We start from the raw sequence: 12,491 nt of genomic DNA on the forward strand, positions 1-12,491 counted from the left end.
TCTCTTTATCCCTTCCAATCAATGCACCTACTGGGTGTATACATAAATCTGGCTGGTCTAAGGCATCTTCTGGTTCCTGTATGCAAGCAAGTAGCTCATACACGAATTCATCAATTAAAATGTATTCCCTATCTATTAAGTCAAACTGAAATAATTAAAATTTGCATCTCAAATATTTTGTACGTCAAGTACTCCTGTAAGATGGCAAGACTATATAGTAGTAACACTCCAGTGGCCCTAAGATTCACATAAGCAGATATACACCATTTGCATTCCTGTAGTGCCCTTGCTTGGGGTGAACCAATGTATCTATGCACCCTTCTTATGCACCCAACACTAGGTAAATCAATGGTCTATTAACTCTCTGGCAAAAGTAATCAGGAATCTGTAATTGATTAATTCTTAGATCCATTAATCAGGCACTTGGAATAAGAACTCATTTTCAAAGTAACCATTAACAATAACCGTGATCAAATGAGACTTTCACACTGATTTGATTTTTATTTGCAGAGGTCATTGTTTTATTAATGAAAGGAAAATGAACTGCAGAAGATAGATTAAATAGCTTGGAATAGTGTATGGACCCAGTCACACATGAGGATACCAGTGGTGGAAATGAACAGAAATGGGAATGAATAATGCTTTGGCATCAGTGGCAGAGATACCACTAGTAGTAATCATGAAAAGAGTGGGACTTCCTGTCACCAAAACAGAATAATCGAATGTAAGGGTTGGAAGATATATTGGAGATCATCTAGTCCAACCCACTGCCCTGTATAAGAATCCACTAATACCACATCCCCAACAGATTTATCTCCTGCAAGGGAGAGTCTACCACCTCTGGAGGAAGTCTGTTCCACTGTTGAACAATTTGTACCCATAGGGATGTTTTGCTGGTGTCCAACAAAAATCTATTTTCTTGCCATTTAAATGCATTGCTTCTTGTCATACCTTTTGAAATAATCCTGGACAATTCTGCCCCATCTTCTTCATAGCAGCCCTTTAGGTATTGAAGACAACTATCATGTTTCTCTGCAGTCCTCTCTTTTCTAGGCCAAACATACGTACCTTCAACTATTCCTCAGGAGTTTTTCCTTCCTTCTGGCCACTGATCATGCTGGTTGCTCTCATCTGGACAGACTCCAGTTTGTCAAGTCTTTCTCAAAATGTAGTGCCCAGCCTAGGTGTGGTCTGACCAACACAGACTAGAGAAGAATGAGAACTTCTCTTCATCGTGACGCTTTACTTCTGCAGATACAGCCTAGGGCAATACAGAATTTTGTAACAAACTTTTCTAGTCCAGTAGATAATGCAATCATTCTTTGCTCATACTGCAATGCTTGTGCTCTGATCTTCCATTTTAGGAAGCACAATTCCTGATGGTTTAGATTCCCATTTGGGACTCCTGCTCGGAATGCCTGCTCAGACATTTACAGGTTTTCCGTTGGAACCCCATCTACATGGGAGGCACTACAGTGGCAGGATATATGCTAAATGCAAAGTCTTCTCAGAAAACATATAAGAAAAAATATAGTGCAGTGTCTGTAATATCTACAGTATAAGCACAATCCCTTCAGCAAAGGATCGTTACCTTGCCGTGGTGCTGGAGCTTGAGCACCTCAGTGATGCCATGAGCTAAACTGCGAAGGGCCACCCAAGACAGGAAGGTCATGACAGAGAGGTCAGACTAAATGCGATCCCTGGGGAAGGTAATGGCAACCCACCCCAGTATTCTTGCTGTGAAAACTAAATGGATCAGTACAACCAGAGATAAGTTGGTATACCATCGGAAGATGAGACCCCCAGGTTGGATGATGGTCAAAATGATACTGGGGAGGAACAGAGGATGAGTTCAACTAGCCCCAGACATGATGATGCAGCTAGCTCAAAGCCGAAAGGACGGCTAGTGGCCAACGGTGCTGGTGGTGAACGGCGAATCTGATGTTCTAAGGATCAACACGCCATTGGAACCTGGAATGTAAGATCTATGAGCCAGGGCAAATTGGATATGGTTATTGGTGAGATGTCAAGATTAAAGATAGACATTTTGGGCGTCAGTGAACTGAAATGGACTGGAATGGGCCACTTCACATCAGATGACCACCAGATCTACTACTGTGGACAAGAGGACCACAGAAGAAATGGAGTAGTCTTCATAATTAATAGTAAAGTGGCTAAAGCAGTGCTTGGATACAACCCAAAAAACGATAGAATGATCTCAATTCGAATTCAGGGCAAGCCATCTAACATCACAGTGATCCAAATATAAGACCCAACCACAAATGCTGAAGAAGCTGAAGTAGAGCAGTTCTATGAGGATCTGCAACACCTACTGGACAACACGCCGAAAAGAGATGTTATTTTCATCACAGGAGACTGGAATGCTAAGGTGGGCAGTCAAATGATACCTGGAATTACAGGTAAGCATGGCCTGGGAGAACAAAACGAAGCAGGACATAGGCTGATAGAATTTTGCCAAGACAACTCACTCTGCATAACAAACACTCTCTTCCAACAACCTAAGAGATGGCTTTATACATGGACTTCACCAGATGGACAACACCGAAATCAGATTGACTACATCCTTTGCAGCCAAAGGTGGCAGACATCTGTACAGTCGGTAAAAACAAGACCTGGAGCTGACTGTAGTTCAGATCGCGAACTTCTTCTTGCACAATTTAGGATCAGACTAAAGAGATTAGGGAAGACCCACAGATCAGCTAGATATGAGCTCACTAATATCCCTCAGGAATATGCAGTGGAGGTGAAGAATAGATTTAAGGGACTGGACTTAGTAGATAGGGTCCTGGAAGAACTCTGGACAGAAGTTCGCAACATTGTTCAGGAGGTGGCAACAAAATACATCCCAAAGAAAGAGAAAACCAAGAAGGCAAAATGGCTGTCAGCTGAGACACTAGAAGTAGCCCAAGAAAGAAGGAAAGCAAAAGGCAACAGTGATAGGGGGAGATATGCCCAATTAAATGCAAAATTCCGGAGGTTAGCCAGAAGAGATAAGGAATTATTTTTAAACAAGCAATGCATGGAAGTGGAAGAAGACAATAGAATAGGAAGGACAAGAGACCTCTTCCAGAAAATTAGAAACATCAGAGGTAAATTCCAGGCAAAAATGGGTATGATCAAAAACAAAGATGGCAAGGACCTAACAGAAGAAGAAGAGATCAAGAGAAGGTGGCAAGAATATACAGAAGACCTGTATAGGAAGGATAACAATATCGGGGATAGCTTTGACGGTGTGGTCAGTGAGCTAGAGCCAGACATCCTGAAGAGTGAGGTTGAGTGGGCCTTAAGAAGCATTGCTAATAACAAGGCAGCAGGAGATGATGGCATCCCAGCTGAACTGTTCAAAATCTTGCAAGATGATGCTGTCAAGGTCACGCATGCTATATGCCAGCAAATTTGGAAAACACAAGAATGGCCATCAGATTGGAAAAAATCAACTTATATCCCCATACCAAAAAAGGGAAACACTAAAGAATGTTCAAACTATCGAACAGTGGCACTCATTTCACATGCCAGTAAGGTAATGCTCAAGATCCTGCAAGGTAGGCTTCAGCAATTCATGGAGCGAGAATTGCCAGATGTACAAGCTGGGTTTAGAAAAGGCAGAGGAACTAGGGACCAAATTGCCAATATCCGCTGGATCATGGAAAAAGCCAGGGAGTTTCAGAAAAACATCTATTTCTGTTTTATTGACTATTCTAAAGCCTTTGACTGTGTGGACCATAACAAATTGTGGCAAGTTCTCAGTGGTATGGGAATACCAAGTCATCTTGTATGCCTCCTGAAGAATCTGTATAACGACCAAGTAGCAACAGTAAGAACAGACCACGGAACAACGGACTGGTTTAAGATTGGGAAAGGAGTACGGCAGGGCTGTATACTCTCACCCTGCCTATTCAACTTGTATGCAGAACACATCATGCGACATGCTGGGCTTGAGGAATCCAAGGCTGGAGTTAAAATCTCTGGGAGAAACATTAACAATCTCAGATATGCAGATGATACCACTTTGATGGCTGAAAGCGAAGAGGAACTGAGGAGCCTTATGATGAAGGTGAAAGAAGAAAGTGCAAAAGCTGGTTTGCAGCTAAACCTCAAAAAAACCAAGATTATGGCAACCAGCTTGATTGATAACTGGCAAATAGAGGGAAAAAACATAGAGGCAGTGAAAGACTTTGTATTTCTAGGTGCGAAGATTACTGCAGATGCTGACTGCAGTCAGGAAATCAGAAGACGCTTAATCCTTGGGAGAAGAGCAATGACAAATCTCGATAAAATAGTTAAGAGCAGAGACATCACACTGACAACAAAGGTCCGCATAGTTAAAACAATGGTGTTCCCCGTAATAACATATGGCTGCGAGAGCTGGACCATAAGGAAGGCTGAGCGAAGGAAGATCGATGCTTTTGAACTGTGGTGTTGGAGGAAAATTCTGAGAGTGCCTTGGACTGCAAGAAGATCCAACCAGTCCATCCTCCAGGAAATAAAGCCAGACTGCTCACTTGAGGGAATGATATTAAAGGCAAAACTGAAATACTTTGGCCACATAATGAGAAGACAGGACACCCTGGAGAAGATGCTGATGCTAGGGAGAGTGGAAGGCAAAAGGAAGAGGGGCCGACCAAGGGCAAGGTGGATGGATGATATTCTAGAGGTGACGGACTGGTCCCTGGGGGAGCTGGGGGTGTTGACGACCGACAGGAAGCTCTGGTGTGGGCTGGTCCATGAAGTCACGAAGAGTCGGAAGCGACTAAATGAATAAACAACAAGCACAATCCACACACCAATGCTAAGTGTGGAGGGCAGAAAGAGATGTTTCGAAGGTCAGCTGCTTTTACTACATTTACAATTCCATACTCTGCTGCCACCTCAACTAAAACCTGCTTTTTAAAATTCTGTTACCTTCATGAGAATTTCTGCATCTGTTTATTGGTGCACAGTGAAAAATTACATACAGAACAAACTTCATTGTTAATGTTCTGCCTACGAATCTCCTACTCTGAGACTTGAAACAGAGCATTTGACTTTCTAGCAATATTTAGAATTCAAACCTTTGCTGGGTTAATGTATTTCCTTTTTCTATTTTCCTGCTTAGCAGCATCACATTCTCTGATATTCGAAGGAGATGCAGCTGCCACTAATAACCTATAATACCTTTAGACTGAAGCACACTTTACTCAATGGCACAAACATCTAACAGCCACATCATTAAAAAGCAGTCTGCTGGAAAAAAAAGAAGGGATCAGGGCAGGTTTGGGAGTGCATCGTGTGCCTCTTAAGCCAGATGTTGGGGTAGAAGGACAAAATACTCATGGATATGTGGGAGAGATGGCCAGTATCTTTGGCCTCATCTTTCTGAAGAATTTTAAACTTTATGCATTCACCCCAAAAACCAAGAGGTTTTATTGGGATGGTATGAATTTATGAGTTTAACTATTAACCAAAGTTGTCTTAAACAGGTGCAAAATTCAGCTCTACATTCACTGGGTATTGTTTGACAATTATTACTACTTTTATATATTGTTCTTGGCTAAATCAGTATTAGAAATTTATTCAAAGGCTTGTCCTTAATTCACATTCTGTTAGAATTTCTAATCTGATTTTAGAAATGAATGTTTACATACCAACTTATATCCAGTCAGCACACTTGCTGTCATAGTTGATGATTCTGGCCCCATTTATTTGTTTATAGAATGGCAACAGGTTTTACAGTTAAAAAAAGGGAGGCAGATGTCTGAGAGCTAATGCTAGATTGTTTTTTTAAATATATTGCTCCTATTTTCTTTTCCACTACTTGTCCTTCCAATCTCTGTTCTAGGGAATAAATGCTACAGCATTCTGCACAATCAATGAAAAAGTTATTTGGTTGTTATTTGCTATCTATATTAAATTTGAAACTTTAAAGCCACATAAGACAGCTGCCACAGATGTGACAGATGATTTAACTTGTCATTTGTATTTAATACAATTTTCTTTCTTTTCTTTAACATGCCTGATGAGCTTGACATTTTCTGATGTCAGTGGCAAGCACGTTTGCATCTTAAGTACTACTTCTTATTAGGTAAATAGATTGCCAAAACAATGCATGATGAATACTGGGTACCCTCTAAATAGAAATAGCAAGATTAGCTGATTTTTACTGAGCAGGATCACTTAAGACTGCAAATTTGTGGGCAGGATGGGTGGGTTCATAGGACCAAAACCTAGTCTGTATGTATAAAAAGCAGTTGTCAGGGGAAATAATCTAAGCTAACAATATTATTTGTGATTGTGTGAATGACAAGATGAAACTTCGTTGCAGGGTGGTTTTTTTTTGTTTGTTTTCCATATCTCCAAATCTTTATCAGCCCAAAATGGAATGTTCATGGATCACTTTTTGAGAGTGAAAGGACTACTACACTATTTGTCTAGGGGAAATTTGTTATGTGAATGATAAAAAAAAAGGAAGCATAAATGTGGTTGCCTTTTGGTTGCAGTTTGAAGATGTCTTTGTAAATGATGCTTCAGCAGGAGCCTGTTAGCCCCTCAAGGTAGACCAGACCAGGAAATCACTGCCATGTAGGTCAGGACTACTTTTATTGTAAAGCTATAGTAACAGAATCTTGCAAGGTCTGTGACTTCTCCGTCCCTCCCCTTATCTTTTTTGTGAACTAGGGAGGGGCTTGGCTGAGACATTTCCTCGAGGTTACTTTCTTGGCCTGGACTCAGGCCCCCTTATCTGACCCTTGCCTTGGTAGCAGCTCTTCCTCTGTCCTTCAAGGCCATTCCCTCTTCGCTGTACATCGCCACACCTACCTACCCTTCTTTGGGCTCAGAAATGAAGCAGGGATGGGCCGACTTAGCATTTCTCAGGGAATACCAGATTTGGGGTACGCTCTGAATTAGGCATCAACTGTGGCCAGTGATAATTATTCATGTTATCCCTCACAGCATGAAAGGGGGGGGGGGGCAAAGATCTGGGCTACAATCAGCAGCTACAAAAAGTAACTTATTGTGCTCTCTCACTTCTTCCAAACATTAAAAGGTAAAAGCAGATTTGTAATCTTCAGTTGTTGTAGCTAGTGTAAATATCAAGGGGAGGTATCACAAGGTAACTCCTTCCATGGGCTTTTTAAAATCTGGGCAGCCAGGAAGGCTAGCGTTGTGTAGCAGAAAACATCACCACCAGCAGTAGCATCTTTCATGGTCTGTAGAAGATAAAGCTCAAAAACATCACCAAGAGAAATTTGAAATAAATGTTCAAGCATACTGAGAATAAGAAAAGCAGAAGTCTCTTTAGAAGGAGAAAACTTCTGAGAAACTACAGGATGGATTTTTGGAACTGTATTAATTGTAAGATGATGAAGGGCTATCAAGGGAGAATTGCAAGTGGCATATTAGGTATGACGTTTGCTCTGTGCTTCTTTCTACCTAATAGTAGGGTTAGTCTTGAAAGCAGGGAAATGGGCAAGTTTTTGAGGGAACAGCTGTTTCAGGCAAGCAGAAAAACAGGTGCTGTATCTCACTCTGGTGATTTTCTCAGTAGGGGTCAAATGCTCAGCCTGAAGTATCTGTTCCAAAATTGAGTTTTTCAAGAGCCAAGTGGAACAACATTGGCTCCTGGGTCTCCTGAATAGGTGTAAGATCAACTGATGGGGCTCACAATGCCACTTCCTTGGTGCTGGAGATAAGACACTGAATCCTGACTTTGGGGATCCTTGGGCCAAGATAAATGTTCCCTTACACCTAGGTCTCAAAGCCTTATTAGCAATTACCTTGCTAATCTGTAAAATATCGCAGATGTCACACTAGGCTGACTCTCCATACCATGATGTCTATTTCACTCCCTCCAGGCATCAAATGGGAAACCTTATTCCTGTAATTTCTGCTATTGGAATTACACATGTTAGATCCTTCTTGGTCATATTCATAAGCTGTATCTTGTCATTGCAACTGAGAAAATTAATCTAGTATGAGTGATGTTATTTGGGTAGGGAGGGAATTCACCATTGAAGAAAAGTGCTTGGAAGGGGAGAGCCATGTGTACTTAATGTAAGTTTCTGAGATGCATCTGTGCACCAAGCTGACAAACATAATTTGCTTGTTTAAGCTGCAAATTTATACATGCTATTTCAATGACTAAAAATGTAGGAGGAATGGTATTACTGCTCTTTTCATATTGATTGACTCCTGTATACAACTATAAAGACATTATGTGTGCTCAGAGATAGCAAGTGTACCCTCTTCACAGGTTAATATGTGCACCATGCAGACCCACTTACTGTTTTTAAAAGCTATGAGCTTACAATATTATGTTGGAGCAATGGGAAAACATATGGAATAAAGGTTTGAAATTTACTTTGAATTATAACTTAAAAGAGAATTTTTATAAAATGTATCGTTGGTATTTAACTCGATAAGTTGTCAAAAATGTATAACAGTGTAACAAATGTTTGTTGGAAATGTTTATAGGTTGAAGGAACTTTTTATCATCCTTGGTGGACTTGTGAGAAAGCCAAAAAATACTGAGATCAAATATGTACTAATATTCCAAAGATCCTCAAAGTGGACTTACAGAAAACAAACAAACCCAAACAGAACTGTTCCTTTTGATGGAGAAGGAACTTGAGAAACAAGATAGGACTTTGCTTTTATATATCTTTACAGCAGCAAGACGTTAATATGCACAATGATGGAAAGATTCACAAATACCTACAGTCGAAGATTGGATTATTAAATTAATGGATTTGGCCCAAATGGCTAAGTTAAGAGTACCAATCAAAGTGAATTATTTGTAGTTCAGGGTTGAACTGTGGAGTCCTTGGTGCTCTCTGAGCCTTGTTGTTTTCTTGCAGACGTTTCATTGCCAGACTAGGCAACATCTTCTGAAGATGTTGTCTAGACTGGCAATGAAACGTCTGCAAAACAACAAGGCTAAGTTAACAGTGTTACTAAGAGAAAATACTGTTTCTGGATTTATTTCTACCTGGCAACTTTTAGATTACTTGCTTGTGCTAGAAAAAAATGAAGCTTTGATTCTGGGTTTTAGTGATTAAATGGTTTGTTCTGATAGAAATTATGTTACTAAAGTTTAATCAATGGTAAGAGATTATATTTGTAAACTTACTCATATCTGTATTGGAGAAAGTTGGAAGTCACTTTCTATTTCTGTTTTCTATCTGCTTGCACTTTTATAGTTTTTTCTTTTTTCTTTAGTCCTATGCTTTAGCTTTTCTATACTATATATTTTGTATTTTAATTATATTTTGAAAATTAATAAAGTTCTTATAAAAGCTATGAGCTATGTATTTTTCTTCTAGAAGTGTTAATTAGCAGCCTTTGAAGGTGCATTTTCTCCTCTCAAAGCTACATTGTTGCTTTTAGGTTCTGCATAAGTTTACAGTGTGGACAGGATGTAGTTTGGACTGCCAAGCCATAAACTGCAGAGTACTTACTGCTCATTATAGTAATGAAATAATAACAATGTATAGCCAGGACAAAACAAGACATTGCTAAGTAAGCAAAGAATGAAAACCACATTTCCAAAAAAAGCATCAGTGTTGTATTGTCCTTGAATAACTTTGTTCAATTCTTAATCTTTCTGAAAATATTATGCACCAAGATTTGAAAAGCCAACTTTAAGTGGCAAGGTGTATACTTGTTTCCCACCAACATACAATTTTTCCCCTTGCATAAAATGGGAAGATCACTGTTTTATGTGGGATGTAGCTTGCTGATTTGTCAAGGATGTGTAAGAGAACTGACAAAAATTCAATAGAACAAATTGTCATATCTGGTATAATTCCAACTATCTTTAACAAAAGTCTCTTATTAACTAACAAGTCCACGATACATAGAATCAGTTATCTGCAATGCCCCATGTTGAAGACAAACAGGATTAAACTCATTCAAACTGGTGTATAGTACCATCCTTGGACTGTTTTAATTACTCTCTTTCAGGTTTTGCAGTCTTCGTCATAAGCTGTGTTTTTCCCACATCCCATACCAATTTTTATCTGTAGTAGATTCAAAGCAATTTCCAAAAAGAAATTTCAGAGTTCTGGTCTTGCCACTTTTTGTTGGAGAATATGCCATCTGTGTGAATTCTGATTTGTGGTTTATGTTCTAGACACAGCAAGACTGCAGCTTCTCCTGCACTTGAGAAGGGAGTCATCCATCCATCCATCTGTCCATCCATCCACCTGATTGATTGGAGATATTAGCAATATTCCATTTGATTGGGGCTACTGAAGAAGATAAAGCAGAGTCCCAACTAGGTCTTTCCAAGGCATTCAGATGATCAACTCCGAGGCCCAGCTTCTTCCCTTTCAGTCCCTTGGTCTGTTCATGTAGTTTCTGCAGTGTGGCTCTCAGAAATCTCTGAATTCCTAGGAAATTCCTAGGAACCTTAAATTATGGGACTTTATGCTGGTTTTATGCCGGTATTGCATTCTTAAGTATATGTTATTTAGAACTGGTCTAATTACCTAACAGTTCAGTCACAACTATGCCCAGTGGGGTACAGAGCAGAATTACTGGGAAGCCATTTTGTCCTGCAGCAGGCACTTACCTGACTTTAGCAAACAAAAACATTTCAGAAACATGTTAAAAATAGTAACTCAGTAAAATTGTCTTTAAAATCTTAAGCAATTTTTGAAAAACTTTAAAAGATTGGAACAAGAATACCAAAACAGACTAGCACAAAGCCTTTAAGAGAAGTACAGTCATGCTTTTTGAGGATCATTCTTATACCTCTGAATGTATTCCCAGTGCACTACTGAGACTTGAATTAGGATCTCCTTCTGTAGCTGCCTGGATAAGAATATGCTGCTTAGGTTACAAGATGAAAGTAAACTATGGAAGTTATTCACTGGTCCAAGTGGTTCTTACAGAGAAATTTAATTCCTCATAGGGAAAAAAAATACTTCCCCCCCTCCCCCCCCCTGCAGCCTCTCAATTTAAATGCTAACAGTGAGGGATTTGGAGAAAGCTGTCTCTGAGGCCAAATAATGTATCCTTGACCTACCTACAACCCGACAGATCTAAAGTTCCAAATTATGGTCCTGAAGATGTTTATCACATCCCCTTTGTTACTTCAAACTACCTATTTAAAATACTTTCCTGCTCAAATGGAGAGGTGTTCACATTAGTGAGATTCAATGCCCTACCCTTGAACCTGGTGAAGGGAGCGCTCTGCCGATCGGAAGGTCGGCGGTTCGAAACCGCGCGGTGGGGTGAGCTCCCGTTGCTCGTCCCAGCTCCTGCTCACCTAGCAGTTCGAAAACATGCAAATGTGAGTAGATCAATAGGTACCGCTTCGGCGGGAAGGTAACGGCGTTCCGAGTCGTCATGCTGGCCACATGACCCGGAAGTGTCTATGACAACGCCGGCTCCAAGGCTTAGAAACGGAGATGAGCACCGCCCCCTAGAGTCGGATTCGACTGGACTTTACGTCAAGGGAAACCTTTACCTTTACCTTTACCTATCAAGGTCACTACCACATGTGCCCAAATGGAGCTATCAGAACAATAGCCCCCATCCTGTTGCACTACTCACTTTATCAGAGCTGGTGATCTACATTACTGCACCCACTCCTTGCTGGATTGAGTCTGAAATTGTACTGTTCTTACTAGTGGATATTTCCACAAAAACTTCTAAGAAAGTCACAAGGTTCTGCTCCATTGCAATTGCCATCAGAAGTCAGCAGCCTTAAATTCACCCTTGCCTGGATTGGCCAGCTCCTGTTAGGGAATGAAAATGGTAGCTTTCAAATTTCAGTTACTATCTTACTGTTTATCGCTATTTTATTATTTTACTTGGATTTATACATATATCTTATTCAATTTTATTTTTTGTTTTATTGTATTGTATTCATTTTAAAAGAAATAGTCTTGGGCTGTAAATAAATAAATAAATAGTAAATAAGTCCAAAGGATTCAAGTTAGTTTTTCAAGGAACTGGGGCACCACTCATTCATCAAGCACTCAATGCACACTACTTCTACTGTACAAAGTTTCATTTAATATATTCTGAATCCATACAGTCTGGCTAGATCAAATTAACCAAGAAAGATAAGGGTCAAGAGGTATGGTCTTGAACACCTAGTTACAAACTTTTCAACCTCATTCTCAAATCTTCACTAACCAAAATTGACTTCACAAAAACAAACTGGTTGGGATAAGGAGCATCTTATTTGAATTTCCATCAACTATAGCAGGAGATGGCAACCTATAAATTGCAGATCACATGCAGTTCCCCAGTATTCATTTACAGGCTTCCAACACCTGACATTGTGGTGTCAAACCTTAATGGTAGATTTTTACCTGAAAAATTTGGGGGCTTTTTTCTTTCCAAAAATAAATATGGAAATGGAAGTGAGCAGTTACCATTTCTACCCTTAAACTACCACTCTATGGCTCAAAATCATACTATTGAAATTCAGCTGTACAATTTTCAGTGGTTTCTAGAAAGTTGGTGGATTTTAAAGGAGG

This window comes from Candoia aspera, chromosome 3 (assembly GCF_035149785.1).
Source record: "Candoia aspera isolate rCanAsp1 chromosome 3, rCanAsp1.hap2, whole genome shotgun sequence".
NCBI classification, from domain to species: Eukaryota; Metazoa; Chordata; class Lepidosauria; order Squamata; family Boidae; genus Candoia; species Candoia aspera.